This window comes from Prionailurus viverrinus, chromosome A1 (genome assembly GCF_022837055.1).
Source record: "Prionailurus viverrinus isolate Anna chromosome A1, UM_Priviv_1.0, whole genome shotgun sequence".
Classification (NCBI taxonomy): domain Eukaryota; kingdom Metazoa; phylum Chordata; class Mammalia; order Carnivora; family Felidae; genus Prionailurus; species Prionailurus viverrinus.
The window spans coordinates 27,120,968-27,146,111 of NC_062561.1; the positions used below are offsets into that span (position 1 = coordinate 27,120,968).

Here is a 25,144-nt window from a genome sequence, read left to right on the forward strand (position 1 = left end):
GGTTGTGCAGCCTAAATGAGATGAGTTATTCAAAGCTGATATATTTCTTTAATAATGTAAAGGGAATGTTGGAAGTCAGTTCGGGACCATTACAAAGTTTTTTTTTTGATTACTTTCAGCTTGGGTGAAGCTTTAAATTCATAGTTAAATTCCTTCTCCAAAGTACTCATTTACTGTCTATTATTTTTCTAGTTATCTAGGTGCATTGGGGAATTAAAATCATGCTTTAAAAATCATCCCATGGATATCAAAAGCTCATCAGTTGCTAGATGCTAATGGGAAAGTCAAGAATCTGCTCCAACTTATTATTGCAGGCATACACAGAACTACCTAGGGAAAAGCAAGGGTTGGCTTAAATTCCCAGAATAAGATGCTTTGCAGATTTCAAAATATGTCACTCACTATAAAATTAATTCAATTATTTACCAGCCACACACATACTAATCAGGTTTGAAAGTATGAAAGACCACAGGGAAGAATGGACAGTTACCTTTCTATTACCCATGCTAGTGTTACGAAATAAGGACAGCTCACGTGTGCGCAGTGCCCTCAGTTTTGTGGGAAATCGGGAGCTGAATATTTAAAAAACTACAATTAATTAAGATGACTACAAGAGCTGTGACAGTTTGGGGCTCTATTTTTATCAATTTAATCAATCTCTCCCATGAAAAGTAGGAGAGATATTTTGGATTTGACAAACAACTTAAGAGCTTTGCAGCGGGGACGGAATGAGAAAGCGCAATGAGCAGAGAGTGTTAAGTAAAGTTCTTTACGTTTTAAAACAAGCAGCTACTACCTTCAGAATATAAAGGCGGCCAAGACTGAAGCGATAAGGAGAAAGAGAGGAGAAAGTTGGTGTATCACCAGATGGGATGATGGAAGGTAAATGATAAATGATTACACCTGCCTCCTCCCAGTGTGGAAATTACTCACAGCTACCGTGCAGAAAAAAGCACTATGATGACAACAGCTTTAATACCAAATGTGGGTGTGTACCATGGTCCCCCCTCATCTGCAGGGGATACATTCCAAGACGCCAGTGGATGCCTAAAACCTCAGAGGGTACCAAATCCTACACATGTATATAATGTTTTTTCCATTCATACGTACCTGCGATAGTGTTTAGTTTATGAATGAGGTGCAATAAGAGATTAACAACAATAATAAAATAGAACAATCACAACAATCTACTGTAATACATGGTATATGCATATGGTTTCTCTCAAAGTATTTTACGATATTAGACTCCCCCTTTTTTTCTTGGGATGCTGTGAGACGGTGAATGCCTACGTGATGAGATGAAGTGAGGTGAGTGGCGTTCGCACCGTGATGCAGCGTTAGGCTACTAATGACCTTCTGATGATACGTCAGAGGGAGGACCTTCTGCTTCAGTTACCACAAGTAACTGAAACCATAGAAAGCAGAAAGGCAGGTGGAGGGAATTGTCGTATTTAGCCAGCGTGTCTTCCGGTTATGCATAAAATGTTAAGGGTTTTACTTAGTAGAGATGGGGTTAAATATTTACTTCTGGCTAATTAACATATTACCATATGCCTAAACTTTTGAAACGGTAGCTGTTCTAAAGGTGACAAATGGACAATTTGCAAGATATATCAAAACTAGCCTCAACCGGATGTTAATTAATGGAAGTAAATGGATGATGACACTATTTCTATTTAGTCCAACTCCTATGAAACAAACACCTACCATGGGCGGGGAGCTGCGCTGGCTCTGTAGAAACTAAGCTGTTCATGATCATCAGCATCTCTCCCCAGAATGTAGGCACCTGCAGGCCTTGGCATCCCCTGTGAGACGGGGTTTCTGAATCTAACCCTTGCCCTCAGGAGCAGGAAAATGTGCACATTGGTGAGACAGGACACGTGCACACATTTAAATCCATTTGGGTCAACAGTTTTTCTTTGTCTACAAATAAATGGTTTGAGTTCATTTTTAAAGGTATGTTTTCCCTACATAATTATAACTGTTTTACTTTGAAACACAGTGCAATTGGAGTATTTCTTCCTTTCCATATTCTACTTATATTTTTTATTTGCCTTGGACTGTGCATGATCATGGACACAAATATCCTGCACCTTTTAGTACAAACGCAGCGGTAGCATAAATGAAGACGTAGAATGCTAGCTCAAGTGGAGGAAGTTCAGACTCTGGGCTCTATTAGACAGGAAAATGGATATTCCAATAAATAGGGTTGTTGAGGCTACAGCAAGTTATCTGCACAAAGCTGCAGGGTCAGCATTTTTTAGATGGTATCAGGGATGAGTAGTTAATTAAGTAAAGGCATCCAATCCCAGTGGAGTCTTGGGGAAATGAGGTCGATACTTTCTTCTCCTTGAACATGGGGCCAAATTGGTCTTTTGATTCTATTGTAGTCATCTCTTGGGTGCTTCTGCCCTAAGATCTGCTTCTATCCCTTTGAAAATCTTTTTTGTTGAGATGACCTTAGTGTTAGTGACACCCATAGGCTAGATTTAATTGCTTTTCTAAAAATGCCATCTTTTCCCCCCAATAATTCCTTCAGTTCACAATTAATTAAAGCATAATGTGTTGGAAACTTTCTTGTTTAAAGTCTACCTATTCTTTACCTTATTGACTTATTTATTTACCACAAATGGCCAATTCTAAATGGGTAGTATTTCTTTCAGCTTCCAGCTCCTAGCTTTTCTTCTGATATTGATTAAATTTTGAGGTATTTAAAGCAAACAGACCTATAGAGGTAGATAAAACTCTGTGTGTGTGTGTGTGTGTGTCTCTGTGTGTGTGTAGGCATGTTGTTATCCTTTTCTAAAAAGACTATAAGTAGAGGCAAGAACTTTTGAAATTGGAGGCTGAATTGCATAGTGATTATTAGCATATGTAAATTTGGACAAGTTTGTAAGTAATTCTCTAATCTTTTTTGTTTACTCATCTGTAAAATTAGGAGAATAGTATCTAAATGGTCTAGTTGTGTATTAAAAATTGGAAAGCATTTAAAATAGTGCCTAGTACACAGTAAGTGCTCAACAATAAATATTATCATTGTGATCATTATAATTCTGGTCATTTTTATCTTGATTGTTTGTATTTTAGGGATTTGTCAACTTTTTAATTTGAGATACTTAAAAGGCACATGAGGCTTCTTGTAAAAAAATGTTCTATTACTGATAGTGTCTTTAATTTTGATTGAATTGATTTAAATCACACAATGGTCACAGGGACTCAAGGGCCTTGAGGGCGGGACTATGTTACGTCTTTATGTACATCATCTCTGGAATAGCACTGTATTCACAGCAGGTGCTCAACAAATTTGGACAATGATCTGGGTCTGGATTTAGTTCTTGTTTCTTACTAGCTTGGGGGTTACTGGGTTCACCTTTCTGGACTCAGGATCTCTGAGGTCCGAAAGCCAGATCTGGAGGCAGCAAGACTTGAGATATGAATTCCAGTTCTGCTGAGATCAAGTCCAAGGTACCTGGGGTTTCCTGATCAAACATCCCACCAAGTCTCTATTCTTTCAATATTTGTTCAACAGTATTTAATGGAGGCACAGGGGAATGATTTTCAGTAATAAAAATACAATATATTAACAGATTCGCTGATTTGTTTATTTTCTCTGGCCCAGGCAGGATCAAAGATCTGTAGGTAAAAATATTGAAAGGTGAAAGGTTTTCTGTTTTAGTTTTTCTTGATTTTACTTTAGACTGAGCATGTGTGTGTTTTCTAGATCAAATAAGTAATAGGGAGGCATATTAAATGATTTACATTTTAGATAATAAAATATCTCACTTGCTTCAGTCAAAGAACACCACTCGTGCTGATTTGATCTCAGAATTTTAGCAGGCAGTGAGGGTGGGTTACTCCAAGATACACTGACAATTTGGGGCAAGTTTTCTTTGGTGGGTGGGTGAGTGGGTGGAAACAAACTTTTTTCCTACTTGAGAGTGCTGTGATTTTTTTTTTAAAGATTTATTTATCCATAATGAGAGAGAGCAGGGGAGGGGCAGAGAGAGAGGGAGAGAAGGAGAATCCCAAGCAAGCTCTGTGCTAACAGCGAGGAGCCCCACAATATTGGGCTCATCCCAGGAGCCATGAGAGCATGACCTGAGCAGAGAGCAGGAGTTGGATGTTTAACCAACTAAGCCACACAGGAGCCCTGGAGAGTGCTGTTTTTATATTTTGCTAGTTACATGGATTGCCTGATGAAATTTGAGTTGCTTGGTGCCTATTACTCCAGTAACATTTTAGCATTCCAAAGAAGTTGGCTCCTAGGGAATTGGCTTCCTGCCCTGAGGCTGATTTGCCTCTGGCCCTGCCACTTACCAACTGCTTGGTTTACGGCAGTTGTTTTCACCTCTCTGAGCCTGGGTACCATCATCCTTAAAGGGCAAGACAGTGAGAATGGAGGAAAAGAAGGCACACCAGCCAAGTTTCTTCTCTATGTTAAGCGCAAGCTTTCCTAGACCGCCTATACCCTTGCTTTCTCCCCTTTGGCCAGGACGGAATCACGTGACCACTGCTTGTGGAGAAGCAATTATTGCACTTCTCCGTTTATTTTAGCGGCTGTCACTGCCCCACATTTTCCTCTTTTTCAAGGAAAAAGGTGGGGGGCGGGTGTTGACTGGTGGTATTAGGCCATCATCAAACTGCTTCTGGGGATTTCTCTGCGTTAGAAGTACTGTGATGTTAAGCATCTAGCAGAACCTTGAGGTAGAAAAACATGGGGGAGATCGTGTATTTTCTCATGTACAGGAGTTTACAGATTGCTAGACACGATACAGTTTTTAAAATTTAGAGAAGAACATACGCTCAATGTAGATGTCATTTGAAGATGTATCTCATTTCCAAAAACATTAAAATGTGAAAAAAGCATGCATCATGGAATTGAGGAGCTGTGGAGGTAGATGGGATTAGGATGAACCTGAAAATTTAATTCATTTTCCTTAGAAATATGACATTTTTAAGTAGTGAATAACATAATGCATGGATTCAACTATTCAGAGATAAAAACGGATACTCTTTGTAGAGAGTATATATGCCGCTTTGAGTGTAATAATTTTTGGAAAGTATTTTAAGAAGAATTTTGCAAGACTGCCAAAATATGTTATAATTTTATGTTTATATATTTTATAATTATATCAAAAATAAGAATAAAAATTTTTTACTTATTTAAAACAGCATTGAAGAATTTCTAAGTCGCTTATAGATGTAAAGGGCATTTTAAAAAACATAAAAACAAAAACCATGCTGGATTAGATTCCTAATCTGCCATAGGATATATTATGTGAGGGTACTGTTATTAACCACAGTGGTCAACGCTTGCTCCTAACTCAGACTGTCTGGATCAACGCAGTTTGTTTTTGGTTTAATTAAGAGATCAGTGAATGAGTATGAAAGGAAGGAATCAAGTATTGGTGATCTAAGACTAATACCAATCTATCTTCAACGTAACTCTTTTTAAGAAAATATTGGCTTATAGGGACGCCTAGGTGTCTCAGTTGGTTTAGGATCCAACTTCTTGATTTTGGCTCAGGTCATGATCTCATGGCTCATGGATTCGAGCACTGCTTCGTGCTGAGAATGCCGAGCCCGCTTGGGATTCTCTCTCTACCCTACTGTCTCTCCCTCCCCAAGATAAAATAAATAAACTTAAAAAAAAATAAGAAAATATTGGGTTCTTAACAATCGTATACAATAGCCAGTTTGTTCTCTGTAACTAATTTTACCTAATTTCTCAAAACTTTTCCCTTTGTGCAAGAGTTTGTGTATGACAGTTTTTGTGGTGAATGTGTTGATTTTCATGCCAACCCTGTGCTGTCTATAGTTCTAAAGAGGTACCAATATTCCTAAATAAAGCTAAAAATCCAAATGTGTAGATAGTTGTATTCTGAACTGGAAGCCTTAATGAGTTAATAATGCAATGCTAGCCATCAGTGGTTTTAAAATCCAATATTCAGATCTGTTGCACATAAAATACATAGCGTTCTTTATTCTTTAGTTTTTTTTAATGGTTTGAATGTATATGGCCTGTATACCCCCCACCCCCCCCACGTAGTTTTCACATATAAAATATGTGAAAGCATATTTTTTTTCATATAAAAATATATTTTAACAGATTGTGAAACTTGGAGCATAAAATATGTAACTTTTAGATTCAGCTAAGCAATAATGCTGGGAGACATATGGGTCAAAACAAATAGCCATTTGCACAACACAGATTTAAACTTCTTTGGTTAGGTTGGCAAAGAAGTTTATTAGGTTAGAAATCAGTTCCTCCAGTTATAGTCTTTGCTAAAAGGCGGTGGATTTGAAGAAACTTACTCTGAATTAGGGGGTCAAATATTACAGTTTTCTGAAAAAAGACCCCAGACACTTACGATGATAGTGTGAGTTAATTCTGTTTCCCTGGGTGAGGTCTCACTGTGAGAACACAATGCACCACTTTGGCTGAGACGCTGTTTCCAATAAATATGGAAATTATGGCTTCCAGTGCTGTGGCCTGGTATGAAATCTCATGGGAAATAACTTGAAACTATGTGACAGGTTTAAAACTAATTCCTACCCCCCTCTCTGAAGTAACCCACCTGTATTTACAAGATGTACCATTATTTCGTGGCCATCCAGAAAGATGAGCAAATGCAGTGCTGTTTTGTAGAATGAAACCGTGGGGATAAAAATCTCCTAGTCCATATATATCCTTGTTAGTGCATGGCTTGAATCAAGTAGGCTCTGATTTTGTGGCCTGTGCTTCTGTAAATCCGAGAGTTGCTCTTTGACCCTTCTTCCTGTTCTTTCTTGGGCTTTCTCTAATGACTCTCAGCAGAGAATTATGATTGGGGTTTTTCCCTTTGCCAGATGAGGATGGTTTTGTCATGATGGGTTTCAAACTACACCCGCATCCTCAACCTCGTGAGATCCTGGCTGGACAAAGGTGAAATGTGCCTGCCATTTTCAGATCTATTTCTTGAGGAACCATTAGAGAGACTTATTATGCTGTAAATAGAGGGGGAGGCTGTTATCAAGAGTGGGGAGAAACAGGACATGAAGAGTGTCTTTGGACATCTATGTAGATAAAGCAGAGACCCTCAGTGAGTATTCGTTAGTGCTGTTCTTAAATGACTCGAATTCAAATGTGGCAACTCGAATTCAAATGTGGCCCAGTAAAGTCAGAAGAACCTAATCTCTACATGCTCTGAAACTGCCTCCTGCTTTCTTGGTGTCTGAGACTAGGAAGGGCTATGGGTGGGGCTGGCCCCTCCTGCATGTTTGTGGCCAGTGGAGCTTCAGGGGCAAAGGCTTGTGGATGTGCTGTTGATTTTCTTTTTCTCCTTTAGGGACCGGTATTTCTGAGCATCCTCCTTAACTTCCTGTGTCACCTGTGGTAGATTGTTCTCTTTAAATCGGGCTACCGCAGTTGAAAGAGACATAAGAGATTAACCCTGCTTTTTGTTCATTTCTAACCAAAGGGAGAGGAACTTTGTGAAGATTTAGTAGATTAATAAAAATGAATACTTGTGTGCGATATCTTGAGCTCTTGGGAAGTTGGTTCTGAATAAATTTAAGGTCTGAGTGTCGTGCCGATGTTGGGATTCCATGAACAATGAGGGGCTATGAGATGAGTACACTGGGCTTTATGAAGTAGTGTTCCCAACAGCCTATGCTGTTCTCCACAAAATTAGATCCATATAATAGTTCCCCCTCTCGCGCCCCTTGCTTTCCAGTCTTCCCCCTCTGGTGCCACGACCGTGGTGATATAATGACTGAGTTAGACCTGGGAAATTCTTCGTGTAGCCATTCAGGGCACTGCTGGCCTGGGAGAGGCTCCTGAATGTCAGGTCTTCCCTTGCATTTCAAGTAGCATTGACCCGAGGGCAGTCTTCCCTGGAGACCTGGGGGAAACCCACACTAGGAAACTTGGGTCTGGCAGAGAAGTCTTTCTGATTGGGTTGCACTGGCCACCTATTGTGGGGGCCTATTGCTGCAATTCATAGAGGGATGGGATGCTTTGTGCTGCCCATCTGTCATACCCAGACAACCCCCACATTCTGCATGCATCTAAGACCAACCTCTCTCCTTTCTGCCCCCATATGAGAGCCAGCACGGTTTAGTTGCTCAGCAATACCATAGTTGTGCCTGGCCAGCCAAGGGGAGACAGGACTGATGGCCCCAAACTGTGGGGCAAAGCCAGTCCTGATATACCAGCTGTTGTCCCAGGGACAGCTGACCGGGGCACCGAAGAGTGAGAGAAAATTGCACGTCGCGAGGATTAACACAATTTATTTCATTATTAGTCTCGCAGGGTTGTGGTGTGCTTGTTACTAAGTCTACTTTTCAAAGGACTTCAGCGAAGGAAGCTGGAATGTTCCGAACATCCATTTTGGAGTGTGATTATTTCCTTTCAATTTGTTGAGTAAGTAGGAATGTCACAATGTAGGCTAATTTTCACCAAGAGAATATTTGTAATAGGCGCCTCATACTAAACATTCATTGGCTTCAATGAGAGTTTCTGAGGTGGCCATGGAGACTGTTGGGAGGAGAAAACTGAAGTCCTGGAGGGTTAAGTGATGATGCTCAGAGTTAGACGGTGCATTACACTGGGGCCTGGACGGACTGCAGCAGCCTGGTAGCCTGAGCCGCTGGCCTGTCTGCTCTTCCATAGTCTTCTTTCCACAATTCCACGAAGCAGTTGTCAGTCACAGACTTTAAATGCAAAATTTCTCCTTTAAGAAGATTCTATCATTTGAAATGGGATGTGATGTTATGCTACTATTAACAAAAGAAACTTTTATAGTGTTTGCTGTGTGTCACTCCGACTTGCATGACCCTGGGTATGGTTCCCGGTTCCCAGGATTCAGTGTCAGCTCATTAGATATTAACCCTTCTGATGCCTCTTGGTAACAGCAAACCATCTGTGCCTGACTTCCTAAATTTCAGGCAGCTTGCATGTGTTCCGGGTCAGAACTCTCTTCTTAGTCAATCATTTGGTCCCCTTCGTAGGAATGAACCCCTACTTAACTCCACCGGCTGCTCTGGTGGCTATGCTGGGGCTATGCTAGCCCACAGTGCAGACCGGTGACAGTGCCTTTCAGCATCCCCATCGACAGATAAGTGTCTGCTGACCATTGCCGGGGGAGGGGTCTTCCAAGGACTACCCACTGTCCTGGGTCCTGAACCCCCTAGTTTCCTTTTTGCCCTGAATGGAGGTCAGAGTGAACAGTAGGTTTTGCCTACGCCAGCGCCCGTGCGCGCGCGCACACACACACACACACACACACACACACACACACACACACAGGTTCCCACTGCAAGTCTAGTGCAAAGTTCCCTCCTTTGCTGCCTTATCTTGCTCTGAGTAGCTGACAAGATCAAACAAAACCCTGAGATATATCAGATTTCACTGATACTGGATAATTTTAAACACCCACTTCTCACATGTAGAAATTTTAGGAAGTATATGAACAGAACATGTATTTCTACATTTAAAGTAAAAAGTGGAAGATACCCTTCTGGCACATTTATCTCTGTCAAAAGACCAAAACAAAACAAAACATATATTCCATCTTTTTATATTATCGTTTTTCCTATGTTTTTTTTTCTTACTGGGGACATCACTGTAAGCCAGGTTGTTAATTCAATTGCGACTTTGTTTTTTTATAGTGGCCATTTGTTCAAACAAAGAAATGCTTATCGGTGGAAATGATAACTGTGATAAATTGCCTCAGCTTTCATGCTTACCTACTATTTTCTGGTGGCACTAAATTCCAGTTTTAAGTCCGGAAAAAATTAAGCTGAATGTCTTTTCCAGGAGAGATTCCATTTCCTACGGATAATTTATAGAGGTTTTTTTTTTTTTCTCTTGCACCCCCTCTTGGATTCTGTCCTTTTCACCACTTTGCAGGTATTAATCCCCTATTTATGCCCCACTGTCTACCTTTATTTCCACTCAGATTTCAGCCTCTTTGTGCCCCTTAATTCTTCCACTCATTCCTTTTTCTCCCCTTGCTTCTGATCTTGAAAGCAGCTACCACAATCCTTCCCCTGTTCTTCCGTACCCACAGGCAATAAATGTGTATTTGGTCCTTGCAAGAATTAATACCCCAGAGAGCCACCAAGCTTGATTAGTAAGTGGCAGATACACTCACCCTAGTGCAGAAAAGTGCTCTTGTGCTTATGTTTGTATACATACACCTTCTGTATGTATGGCTTCTTTTGTCCTCTAGGGTTGTTATGCTGTGTTTTGGGCTTTACTTTTATTTACGAAATAGCATGTTTATAGTATCATCTGGCTGATAGGCCCTGAAGTAGCCTCTCCCAACTTTCCGTTTATTTATTTATTTTTTTAATTTTTTAATGTTTATTTTTGAGAGACAGAGAGACAACGAGAAGGCGAGTGGGGGAGGGGCAGAGAGGGAGGGAGACACAGAATCTGAAGCAGGCTCCAGGCTCTGAGCTGTCAGCACAGAGCCCGACATGGGGCTCAAACTCATGGACCACAAGATCATGACCTGAGCTGAAGTCGGACGTTTAACCAGCTGAGCCACCCAGGCGCCCCCATCAACTTTCCATTTAAGTACCCATGGTGACACAGAAAAATATAAAAACAAAATACCAGTGGAAAAAAAAGACTGATAGCCTTTTGCAGGTTTCCTAGAGGAATTTCCACTGATTATAAGGCTGAGGGAGCTGCATTGAGAATAAAAACCATTGGCCAGTATTAGGTCTGTCTCCTGTAGGTCATGGCTTTCTGACGTGTACAAAATAACCTAAACACATCTTCTCGTCTACGTGAATTTTTTCCTATCTTCGTAGACTACACTTCCTTGTTTAGCGGTGGTGCTGTAGGGAAACAGTAAAATCCATCCCCGGAGGTAAAGTCCCCTCCCTGCTCTAACACACTGTCAAGACTATGTAGGTGAAGGCAGAAAGAGCTCATCTAGCATTGAGTGCCTGGATTGTGGCTTTTTGGGTATTATTTGTTTGATGGGGCTTTGGGGTAGAGAACTATGCAATGAAAGGGCGAAAAAAAATCTCACCTCAGTTACTTAGGGTAGTCTGCAATGAATGCTAATTTAATACCCAAGGTGTCCAGACCAACTTGTACCAGAGCAGAGGAACCATAGAGGGTTCAGAAAGTACCACCCAAGGGGCATCACCAACCTGGAGTTACATGTATTTATCTGTTGGCCAACTCCAAGTCGGGTTAACTTTCTCCCAGTTCAAGAGTGAACAAGCACAAAGACTACCCAAAAGGTTAGGTGATATTAATAAAAGGAGAAGGTAATATTAATAATGAATATGTGTTACTTTAAAATTTTTTTCTGTAAAATACACAAGTTGTACATGAACAGAAGCATGCAATAGATACCTAAAATAATATAGAAATACTTAGGTTAGAAATTACAATCTCTTGGGGAGCCTTGGCAGGTCAGTTGGTTGACTTCAGCTCAGGTCATGATCTCATGGTTGTGAGATCGAGGGCTGGCAGTGCAGAGCCTGCCTGGAATTCTATCTGCCCCTTCCCCACTCATGTGCACCAGTACTCTCTATCCCTCTCTCAAAATAAATAAAGAAACATTAAAAAAAATTATAATCCCTTTTTACTCCCTAACCTCACCTACCTCCCTAGAAGTAAATATGATTGCTCTTTTAGTGTCTGTCTGACTAAATACTCTTTATACGTATACATACTACCCATCTACCTACACACACAAAGACAGAGATTTTAAAATATAAGTAGCTTTATGTTGGTCATATTGCTCTGAAACTTTTTTTTTTATTTAATAATATATCTCAGAGATTTTGTTCCGTATTATTACATATAGGTATACTTTGTTCTTTTTAATAGCTATGCAACATTCCATTGTATGCTTACTCCATAGTTGACTTTACCATTCACCTATCGTAACTGGACTTTTATGTGGATTCCATTAGGGGATTATTGCAAGCGATGGCACAATGACCTGCCTTGTGTATTTGTGTACACATGTGTAAGACTGTCTATGGGACAAGTTCCTAGAAGGGGAATTGTTGGATCGAGGAGTATGCACATATTGCATTTTGATAGACACAAATTTCCTCCAAAAAGCTACCAATTTCCTTTTTCATTGACGGTCTATGAAAATGCTCATTTTTCCCATATTTACACTAGCACTGGACATTATCAGACTTCAAAATCTGTATCTACTCGTTATGCTATGGCTAGTAGTAAACTCGAATGCCTTTTTATGTGTATACCAGTATAGATATCTTTAATAATCACAAAATTTAAATCTTATGTTTAAAATATAAGCAGATTTTCTTTTGAAACTTGAATTATTGATCCTAAAATTCATTTAGAAGAATAAATGGGTGAACTAGTTAAAATTTTGAGGGGAAAAAAATCAATGGCACCAGAGGACAGAATATTCAGGGTACTCAATTCTCTTGCAGGAAACAGTCTAAGAATCCACAAACAGTACAATGGCACCCTAGAAGGTCTGTAAAATACCCTATATATGAAATAATTTAGTATATGATAAAAATGGCAGCTAAATCAATGATGAATCAAACGATTTCTCAAAAATATCTTATTGTTCAAAATCATAATAAAATAGTAAAATCACAATAAAACCAGAAGAATAAAATATACCTTAATATACATGTGATTTTGGACTCGGGAATGTATACTAACTATAAGAAAGAAAAAAATGCTAAAGTAAGAGATACATTAACATACTAAATTTAAACATCTCTGAATGGTTAAAAAAAAAAGGGAGGGGGGTTGGGGGGGGGGAGAAATGCACCAGGTACAAAATCAAATGGCCCTGAAAAGTGGGAAAAATATTTGGAACAAATATGACAGACATAGGGTTAATATCATCAATATTTAAAGGTATTTCTCAAATCTATAAGAAAAAAAAAACCCTAACTCGTCAATAGAAAAAATGAGCAAAGAGCATGAATAAATAAAATGTAAATCGTTCCCTGCTAGGGCTGCTCCAAGAAGAGCAAACAACTGGTGGAAATTGGGTGTTTCGAAGTTAGTTGACAGATGAGAGTTCCTTTTGTGTAAAGATAGTGATATTTGTGTTGGCAGCAATAGAAAACATTCTTACTTTAAGGAATGAAATATTATAAAGTAGCATATGACAAGCCACATTTTTACAATTAAATAACTCACACGATTTATTAAGGAAAAGAAAGCAGCTTCGAAAGTGCCTCATTGAAAGCACAACGTGATCAGAGATACACCAGTATAGTCACATAGTGTGGTGAAACTATAGAGTTCCTAAATTTTATCTCCCCTCCCCCCAAAAAAGAAAATAAATAATAAAAGCCTACTTATGTATAGTTACTGTGTTCCCAATTTTGTTTTAAAGATGCTATTTCCTTATAGCATGGGAACTCTTTCCTTTCTCCTGAAATAAATTAGTGGATAGGACTTCCGGCAGAAAATGTCGCACCTTTCTGCTGATTCACACTGTCATCTGACCCTTATTACTCCAGTGGTGGAAAGGGGCAGGACTGCAAACACGAGAAGGCACACATTTATGACTCAGTTTCCCTGGTTCCTGGCAGCTTTCCTAAGGAGCAGAGCAGGCAAATCTTTTTGCAAGCAGGAGGAGCCCCAGGCTTGCCTGGTCACACTGCTGCACAGGAAGTAAGTACTTGAAAGGGAACCCCAACAGTGTCTTGCTATAAGGATGCAGAATTTGCAATCTCTTCTCAGTGCTGTGGCCAGGAGCGAACAGCTAGTTCTTGACCCACAGCAGTGTTTCCTGCTCTAGGAGGGAAGTTTGTGCTGCAGCAGCCACAGTCCAATAATCCAAATTCTAGCAGTCTATCCTAAGAAAAGAAAATAAATCAAAGATTTATGTAAAATAATATACCTTGCAGCATTATTAAAAACAGCAAAACTGTAGAAGCTTACCCTCACATAGAAGAATGTTTAAATAAATTATGATACCGTCATGAAGGTAGAATATTATTACAGCCATTAAAGACTCATGTTTTTAAAGACCATTTAACCAAATGGGAAAACACATTATTATGTTAAGTGAATAAAGCAGGGTTCACATGGTATTTATAGTATGAGCGAGCCCATTTTATAAAAAGAAGAAAAAAGTGCATAGGAAGAAACTAGAGTGGAATATTCCAAAGAAAACTTAACAGTCATAACTAAATAGTATTATGTGGAGTTACATTTTTATGCATTTCTTTTTTCTGCTCAAAATACTTTACCGTGAGCAAATATTTTATCAGAAGTTTGTGTATGTACACATACACCTACCTTCGTATACTACATTGAGGTACATAAAGAGTTAATTTTTTTATTTTGTGTTTGTGTGTTTCTTTGTAGAGAAAAAACAGGAGCTTCAGCTTTTGAATTAAAAAAAAAAAAGCAAAATGCATTTGGCGGACAATGTATCAATGGCAATAAGCTTTAACTGAGTGAAGGTGCTTTAATTGTATTCCTGTTTTAAATGATAACGCTTCCACACGGTATTGCCGCCTTCTTCATCTTGGAATATACTGTTCATACTAGTGCTGAAAGTAGCGTTTAAGGACTTACAAGACACAAAAGTCTGGAAAACAGAGAGGTGGTGTAATCAAGTGTAAGGGCTAAACGAGTGACATTGGATACTCCTCCAACAAAACTGCCATTGTCCGTCCCTAGTTTTCTTACTGGTACCTTCTGCCTCTGAAAATAAGGTATTTATAAAAGGTGTACACCTGAGGCATCTCTGAAAGACAGCAGTTTGCATACACATACTCTTAAAATGCTGATAAAAATGGACAGTGAGAAGCGTACATAGAGGGTGGGAGAGAATGGAGAGACAAAAGAATTATCCCAATAAAATACCACAAGCGTCAAGGAAGTTTTGTCAAATATAGCCTGATTTCAAATAAATTAAAATGAGATACGAGAAATTGGAATAAAATCTCCCTCCTCACGACTCTGTGCGGTGTTTTCTTTTTTTCTGTAGGTGGAATAGGCTTAGAAAAAGTTCACTAACAGTCTTCAAGTCAGGTGAACGGTGCTGAGTAGGAGGCAGGCAAATGAAAGAAGGAGAACATCTGTGGAAAGCTTACTTCTGAATGGCAGTCCCTACGTCCTTTCCACCCATAAAGAAGAATTTCCTACCAGAAATGCTTAAGTTGACTCTAAAATGGCAGGCGTGAAACCCCTATAACCTGGACAAATTAGATGTGAGGGCAAAGACAGATAGATGACAGAGCAATTTCTACCATGAAGATCAATAGCAGAAAACAAGACCAACTCTATGGAAATGTAAATCGGTACATCTATAGAAGGCAATTAGATAATCACCAATGATAATCTAAACTAAAAATGTAGACTTCTGGGTATTGGAGTAGAAGTACTTTCTCCTGTTCCTCTCATTAAGTTCAACTGAAAACCATGGACGTTATACATAGAATAAACACAAGGTTCTGAAAGGTGGAGACAAGAAGAAAGACTGGTTGAGGACATCAGGACCAGAGGAATGATCCATTGGGGAGTTCTCTAAATTTTCTTCTGGCTTCATGTATCCAAGACTGAGTAATTAAGAGGGCAGCAACACGGGATGCCAATGGCTACAAACAAAAAAAGAAATCCCAAGGAAGTCTACTCTTTTTATCCAGAAAGATAGGAAAGGAATAGCCGGTAAAATAGAACACTTTTACTCAGTAACCTCTTTACTCCACCAAACATTATAGAAAAACAAAACGAGACAAAACAAAAAAACTAGCCCCACCACCACCCATGCCAGGAAAAGCAGAGTGGGGAACCTAGACTTTTATCCACTACAGGCTATAACAATACTCCTAATGAAGTGCAGTCAGAAACCAAAAAAGGAGCCAGGACTTTCAGCCCCACTGGCCAGTAATAAGTTGCTCCTTTTTCCCATTGCAGTGTCAGTGGCGATCACTTGGGGAATCTAGACTTCCATCTCCACCTGGAAAAAAAGTTAGGCATCCCTCCGTCTTCCTGCTTGGATTGTGACAGAAGAGGCCTTGCAGAGACTCACCGTTGCCCAGTGGTAATGAAGCTACTAACCCCAGCTCAGTGTCTTAGGAGACCTTATTCAGAGACAGAACCCATAACTGTAACCAGCAGTAATGAGAAACTCCCATCTGAGTGTCAATGGAGCAGTACTGAGGTATCATCCTCCTTTCCCCTCTGAGATCAGTGTCAGAGAAGGCCATTTAAAATAGAAGGTTTAAATAAGATCCAGATATTAGCAGACGTGTGCTCGCTTCGGCAGCACATATACCAGATATTAGCAGACCTTCCGCCAGCAAAGTAGCTTGAGAACGTTCTCTGAACAGAAGGGAAACAAAACAAAAACAAAAAAAGGGGGGGGGGGGACTTTGGGAAATCAAGACAAGAAAACATGGTAAGCAAAAGTATGGGTAAATACATTAGACTTTCCTTCTTGTGAGGTTTCTAAATTATAGTAGGTGGTTGAAATGAAAATTATAACGTGGTTTGATGGAGCTTCTAAAGAAACGTAGAAGTATTTAATACAACTATATTTTAAATAGAGAAGGAAAAGGGACATAAAAGGTAGGTAAGTTTCCTATACTTCACTTGAACTGGTAAAAAGATGCCACCAATAGGCAAATTATGTATATATGTAATACCCAGAGCAGCCACTGAAAAATTATACTAAAGAGATATATTTCGGGGCGCCTGGATGGCTCAGTCAGTTAAGCATCCGAGTTCGGCTCAGGTCATGATCTCACAGCTCGAGAGTTTGAGCCCCACGGTTCTGTGCTGACAGCTCAGAGCCTGGAGCCTGCCTTGGATTCTGTGTCCTCCTCTCTCTCTGCCCCTCCCTGGCTTGTGCACCCCCCCCTCAGAAATAAACATTAAAAACTTTTTAAAAAATAAAGAGATACATTCCAAAACACTAGATACATCAAAATGGAATTCTGCAATGTCATCTAATCCACTTGAAACACAAGAAAAAACAAATGAAAAATAGAAAAAACAGAAAACAAAAAAGATGGCAGACTTAAACCTTAACCCATCGATAATTACATTAATGCAGATAATCTAAAAACATCAAATGAGAGACATAAATTGTCAGGGTGGATTACAAAAAACATGAACCAACTATATGCTCTCTATAAGGAACTCATTTCAAATATAACAATATAGGCACGTTGAAAGTAACAAGTATAGGAACATATATAAAATCATACAATTATAGGATCACCTGGCTGGCTCAGTTGGTGGAACATGTGACTCTTGATCTCAGGGTTGTGAGTTCAAGCCCCATATTGGGTGTAGAGATTGTTTAAAAATAAAATCTGAAAAAAAAAATCATACGATTACATATATATTATGCAAACATTAATCAAAGGAATTCACAATTATATCATTAGATAATATAGACAAAGAAATTGCCAGAGACAGAGCTGGACATTATATAGAGATAAAAGGATCAATACAGATAAAAGGATCAATCCGCCAAGAAAACATGGCAATCCTAACTGTAAAACACCAAACAACAGTCCTACAAAAAATACGTGAAGTAAAAACTGATAGGGCTGAAGGGAGAAATGGACAAATCCATAATTATAGGTGAACACTTCAACAACGCCTCTTTCTCCACAACTGACAAGACAATTACACATAAAATTAGTGAGGCTATGGAATAATTCATAGCACCATCAACCAACAGGATCTAATTAACATTCATAAACCATTCCACTAAGCAGCACAAAATACACATTCTTTTCCCAGGCCCATGAACATATACCAAGAAAGACCACATACTGCATCATAAAACAATCTTAAAATTTTAATAGATTTGATACCCTACAGAGTATATTCTCTGACTCCAACCAATAAAATTAAACTAGAAGTCAATAATAGAAAGATAATATGATCCAATGCTTTGAAATTAAACACGTTTCTAAATAATCCATGAGTCGAAGAAGAAATGTCAAGGGAAATTAAAAGAAATACATTGAACCAAATGAACTTGAAAATACGACATAACAAAATTTGTGGGCAGTAGCCAAGGCAGTTGTGAGAGGGAAATGTATAGGACTCATTTCATATTATTAAACATGAGGAAATGTCTTAAACCAATAATCTAAGTTCCCACCTCAAGAGCCTAGAAAAAGAATAGCAAAGTAAGCCCAAAGCAAACAGAAGAAAGAAAATAAGAAAAATAAAATCAGATGTCAATTAAATTGAAAACAGAAGAACAGAGAAAATCAGTGGAACGAAGACCTGGTTCTTCGAAAAGATCAATAAAATTGACAAACCTCTAGCAAGACTGAGAAAAGAGAAAAACGCCAATTACCAATATCCAGAATCAAACAGCAGGTATCACTGCAGATCCTGCAGACATCGAAAAGAATAAAGGTAATATGAATAATTTTACCCACATGAATTTGACAGCTTAGATGGAATAAATCAGTTCCTTGAAAAGCACAGACTATTACAACTCACCCAATACAGTGTAGATAATTTGAATGTCCCTGTAACTACTAGGGAAATGGGACTCATGATTTAAAATCTTCCCCAAGTGAAATATCCAGGTCCAGTTGGTTTCACTGGAGAGTTCTATTACACACTTAAAAAATAATTAATCCCAATCCTGCACAGTCTTTTCCAGAAAATAGAAGGAAAGTCTTCTCAATTCATTACATCAAGTTAGTATTACCCTAATACTAAAAGCAGACAGAAACAATACAAAAAAGAAAAAGACATACCAATATCTCTTAAAGAGATGCAAAAATACTTAACAAGTTAGTAGCAAATACAATTCATCAATATATAAAAAGAACTATAAAGCATGACCGAGGGGGATGTGTTCCATGGATGAAAGGCTGGTTCAGTATTTGAAAATCAACCTGTGTGATCCACTGTATGAACAGGTTAGAGAAGAGGAGACCCATGACCATATCAATTGATACAGAAAAAGCATTTGACAAAGTTCAACACCTATTCACAAGAAACTTTCATAAAAAATCAGGACTAGGAGAGATTTATTCAATTTGATATATGGTAATCTTCAAAAAATGCTACAGATATCATAAAGGTGAAGGATTTAATGCTTTCTTTTTAAGGTTGGGAGCAAGGCAAGAATATCTGCTTTTAGCACTCTTATGTAACAGTGTAAGGCAAGAAAAGGGGAAAAGGCACTGATACTGGGAAGGAAGGAAAGAATATAAATGTCTTTATGTGTAGATGGTATGATTGTGTACATAGAAAATATCGAAGAATTTGTTAAAAAATAAAATAAATCCCAGAACTAATAAGTCAAGTTCAGCAAGGTCACAGAATATAAGCTCAATATAAAAATATTAGAACATATTAACACAGATTTTAAAATACGATAATTGCTCAAAAAAGAAATAATTAGTTCTAAATCTAAGAAAACATGTACAAGATTTGTATGCTGAAAACTGCACAGTACACATGAAAGAACAAAATGTCTAAATAAAGGGAAAGACATGTCATGTTCATGGTGTGGAAGATGTCTATTCTCCCGAAGGAGATAGAGAAAGTTTTGATAGTAATTCGTATCAAAAGCCCAAGGAAGATATATGTGGATATTGATAATATTATTCTAATTTTTATATGGAAAAGCAAAGGACTAGAATAGTTGAAGAATTTTGAAAACTGAGGGTACATAGAGGGAGGTGGGTGGGAGATGGGCTAGATGGGTGATGGGAATTAAGGGGAGCACTTGTGACGAGTACTAGGTGTTGTGTGCAAGTGATGAATCAGTGAATTCTACTTCTGAAACCAATATTGCACTGTTTATTAACTAAACTAAAATATTAAAAATAAAAATAAAATGAATTTGGAAGAAAACAAAAATGGGAGGAATCAGTCTACCCAATTCGTATGGCCGCTATAATCAAGACTGTAGTATTGGTGGAGGGATAGATAGATTGGTGGAAGAGGACAGAGAACCCAGATGAAGATCCACACAAATGTGCACAACTGACTTTTGACAGAGGTTCAAATGCGTTTCAATGGAGACAGACGCCCTTTTAACAAATCATGCTGGAGCAATTGGACATTTATAGGGAAAAGATGGACCTCAATTTCAGTCTCACGTATTATGTAAAAATTAACTCAAAATGGGTCATGGACTTCAAACTATAAAAGTGTTAGAATAAAACAGAAAATTTGGAGGATTTAGGAATAGACAAAGAGTTCTTAGACTTGGCAACAAAAACACGATTCATAGAAAGATCAATCAAATGGACTTAATTATTAGCTTTTTTTTTTTTTTTTTTACTTTGAAAGAGTGTTGAGAGATGAAAATAGAAGCTACAGACCGGGGAAATATTTGCAAACCACTTAGAAAAGTCTAGTACCATAGAATATATAAAGAACTCTAAGAAATCAATAACAAAAAAAGAATCCAATTAGAAAATGGGAAAAATACATGAAGAGACATTTTACCAAAGAGTGTACGTAGATGGTCTTATAATAAGTATGTGAAAAGATGTTGGACATCGTTAGTCATTTTGGAAATGCAAATTAGAATCTCGATGACATCTTACTATAAACCTATCAGAATAGCTAAAATAAAAACTAATGGCAACATCGGATGCTGCCAAAGATGTAGGGAAACTGAACCACTTACACATTGCTGGTAGGAATGTAAAATGGCACAGCCACTTTGGGAAAACAATCTGGCAATTTCTTAAACAACGAAGCCTGCAACTGCCATTCAAACCGTGAATTGAATTACTGGCCATTTATCCCAGAAAAATGAAGATTTATGATCACAAAAACCTGTACATAAATGTTTATAGCATGTTTATCTTTAGTAGCCAAAAATTTGGAAGCAGCCCAAATGTCCTTCAGTGTATAGTTAAACAAACTATAATACATCCATACCATGGAAGAGTACTCAGCAATAAAAAGAAATGAACTGTCGATACAGGCAACAACCTTGATGAATCCCCAGAGCATTATGCTGAGTGAAAAATGCCAATCCCAACAAGTTACATTCTGCAGGATTCCATTCATGTAACATTCTTTAAATGACAAGATTATAGGAATGGAGAATAGACTGGTGGGTCCCCAGGGGTTAAGAAGGGGATAGGGGAAAGAGATAAGTGGGTATGGCTACACAAGGGCAACATGAAGGATTCTTGCGATGGAAATATTTGGTATGTCAGCTGTATCAGAGTCAATATCTTGGTTGTAATAATGTACTGTAGTTTTGTAAAATGGTACCACTTGGGGGAAACTAGGTGAGTGACACAGGGTATATCTATGTTATTTCTTACAACAGCATATATCTGTAATTATTTCAAAATAAATAGTTTTTTTAATGTTTATTTTATTTTTAGAAAGAGAGCAGGGGAGGGGCAGAGAGAGAGAGAGAGAGGTAGAGAATCACAAGCAGGCTCCGTGCTGTCATTGCAGAGCCCAACAAGGGACAAACCATGAGATCTCACAAACCATGAGATCATGACCTGAGCTGAAATCAAGAGTCAGATGCTTAACCAACTGAGACACCCAGGCACCCTGCAAAGTGTGTAGTTTAAAAAATACATATATACTTCAATCCTGAATTGTACTTCTGAGATTGACCCACAGATACTCATTTCAGGTTTACCGATAATAGCAAAAGATGACACACAGTGTTTCAGTTCATCAGGAGGTATAGGTTTTAAATAAATTCATATAATGCAGATATTACAAAGGATGAGATAGCACGGATGAATTGATTTATATGAAAATGCAAACTCTAGAACTGTGCTTTGGTATGCTATTTTAAGGACATGTTAATATACCCAGGAGTGTATATTTACTTTTTTTTATAGGCACAGATTACTTTTGGAATGGTAGACAAATGACTCAAAGCCATGGTCGAACTTGAGAAGAGTAGCTATGTGTCTGGTGGGCAGGTGTGAAAGAAGCCTTATTTACTATCTTTGTACGCTCTGTTTTTCCTCTTGAATTTTATACTTTGTACTTATATGACCAATTGAAGAATATATTAGCATGTTTTAAAAACATAAGAGAACATCCAGAAAGAGACTCAAGTATATATTTGGGAATTTAGTATATAATAAAGGAAGCATTTTATGACAGCAGGGGGAAAAGATGGGTTATTTCATAAAAGCTCTTGGGAAAATTGCCTACCCATTGAGGGAAGATGAACAGACATACAACTACTTAACTCTTTACATCCAAGTAAATTCCAAGTGAAGTGAAGATACAAACAATGAAAAAAGTATTAGAGGAAAATGTAGGTAAACATTTCATAATCCTATGGTAGGAAACGTTTAAAAAAATTTTTTTAATGTTTATTCATTCTTGAGAGAGAGAGAGAGAGAGCATGAGTGGATGAGGGGCAGAGAGAAAGAGGGAGACACAGAACTTGAAGCAGGATCCAGGCTCTGAGCTGTCAGCACAGAACCCAACATGGGGCTCGAACCCATGCACCACAAAATCATGACCTGAGCCGAAGTCGGAGGCTCAACCGACTGAGCCACCCAGGCACCCCAAGGAAAAGATTTTTAAAGGATAGCACCAATAATGTAATAACAAAAGAAAAAGATTGATGGGTTTAATATATATATGTTAAATACATGTAAGTTTACTTAAAAGTTTACTTTTTTGTATGACCAAAACAGCAGCGCCCAAATATATAAACTACATTAAATGCTATAGTGCGTCTCAACAAGAGAATGGCAAATTGTGGTATATTTGCATAATTAATTATTACCCACCAACAAAAGTGAGTGAACTGTAGATAAAATGAGCAGCATGGATAAATTTGGTGCATCTAGCAGGGACATGAGGCGGCTTTCATGCCGCTAATATTCCATACCTTGGTTGGGAGTACAAGGGTGTGTTTGCTTTGGGATAGCTCATTAAGTTGTACACTATTCTGTATGCATATTTTACTTTATTTTTTAAAGTTTATTTTTGAGAGAGAGAGAGAGAGAGAGAGAGCAGGGGGAAGGGCAGAGAAAGAAGGAGAGAGAGAATCCCAAGCAGGCTGTGCACCATCAGCACAGAGCCTGATGTGGGGCTTGAACTCACTCACCGTGAGATCACAACTGGCGCTGAAATCAACAGTTGGATGCTTAGCTAACAGAGCCACCCAGGCGCCCCCATATTTTACTTTAATAAAGCAGTTTTAAAAACAAAAACACATTTTTTGACTTTCATGGCAGATACTTTTTTTCTTAATGAAATCTTTTGATGTTGCTGTAAATGATAAAACTTTTCAGAAAGCAAACTGGTAATATGTTTCAAAATAGTATTTAACAATTTCTATTAAAGGTATTTATCCTAAGGATGGAATGAGAAAAATATAAGAGGAAACATCTATAGCCATTTCCACAATAGCTTTATTTATAAAAATGAAACATCAGAAACCAGGTTCCCAACATTGAGAGATCATTTAACTGATAATGATACCTAAGAAATACATTGTAGCCAAATATAAAAGGCAAGGCTGTTTTTCTTTCTCTGGAAAACTATATGAGGAGTTTGGTGGATGAAATAGCAATTTTCAGAACTCTTCAACTCATGTAAACACAAATACACACAAATATACACATTAAAAATATCTATAAATCACATTAAAAATATCTATAAATAGTTTGAGACACTAAAGTGTTAGCAGAATTTATCTCATTTTTTGTGTATTTTTTAAAACTTTTTTGTTTTACCTTTTGTATTTTCTAAAACATGCAAGCAAGCACAAGTAGATATGACTTTGTAATACTTGAAGAAGATAATAAAGCGGAAGTAAACAAAAATGCCCAGAAAGTATTTTTGTGTATTTCTTTTAGTTATTCCCCTTCCCGCAGCAATATTCAGGTTTTTTAGTTAATTTGGGAGAAAAAGAACGGAAGAGAAATATGAATAAGCCATGTATTTGTTTAGTTTAATGGTGTTACATGATAACTTTGAAAGATATCAATCTTTTTATTACAAACAACTTCTCTTACCTATGAGCAGAATTATTTCCAGGTCCTCCTTCAATAGTTATTTTCATTTGTAGACTCTATGATTGTGATATAATTTGAGGTACTTTCTAGTATATTGAAAGAAACTAAAAGGTGGTATATTCCAAAGTTAAAAATGGTTTTCATAATTAATTAGGCCAGGGATGGTTCCGGGTTTTATGGAGGTTCAAAGTTATATAGTTTTTGAGTCTGCCTTTAAGAAAAAGAACAAAGACTTTAATAGCATGTTAGTTGCTGGTCCCTGTAAAGGCATGTGGAAATGGAGGGTTCTAGCACTTAGATTCCTTTTACTTCATGTAAAATTCACCTGTTTATGCCCTGTTTCCCTTTTGGGGGGAATTGTTTCTCAGAATTATTAAATTACGATAACACACCTATTTGTTTCTAATACGATTTAACTATGCCTTATGAAAAGATTCATTAAAATACAAAGAAAAAGAGTATGTATTTAAGTCTCATTGTGGAAGGTTATTAAACTTATTGATGACGCTTTAAGGCCCTACCCATAAAATAATTGGATTTATTTATTCCTCTTATTTCAAAGAAAGTAATACATTCCACAAATCAATATTTGATTAATAGTATTTATTTCCTTATTCTAGAAGTAGCCTTGCACTTACGGAAACGATACCCCCTCCCTGAATTCTAAAATCTGGCTCCAAATATATTCAGATTTTACACCAGAGCTTCTCAAACTGTAATGTCCATTCGACATTCAGTTCATGTGGGGATCTTGTTAAATGCAGGCTCTGATTCAGTAGTTCTGGAGTAGGGTCTAGCATCCTGCTTGTTTAGCACGCTCCATGTGATGGCCCCATTGCTGTTCTGCAGACCATACTTGGCGAATGTATAGCGAGGCTCCACACCTGCTATCCTGTCCCCAGCATCCCCTCCTTAGAAGCTGCCCTCCACATATACGGTGCAGGGGAATGTGCCAGTCTAGTGGTTCCTAGGTACAGCTGTGGGTACGTAGCCATGAATCTAAATGTAGGACCTGGATTGCTTGAAGCAAGCGACACAACCGAGGACAGTGAGCGAGTGGAGGAATAAGAGCCAGAAAGTGAGCACAGGTGCCGAGGAAGAAACCATACTGCTTTGAGGAAGTGTTTATGAGTACATGAGACAGGCAGACAGCTTCCATTTCCAGCCTGCCTTCAGAAGCACGGGTGAAGCAGTAAGTGCGATGTTC

The 25,144-nt window shown here is 38.1% G+C and overlaps 1 protein-coding gene across 5 annotated transcripts in view; it reads left to right on the plus strand.

Annotated features, from left to right (window-relative positions):
- The window catches only part of ENOX1 (ecto-NOX disulfide-thiol exchanger 1), a 552,986-nt gene that overhangs the window by 139,020 nt on the left and 388,822 nt on the right, over positions 1 to 25,144 (plus strand). The window lies entirely within an intron of this gene.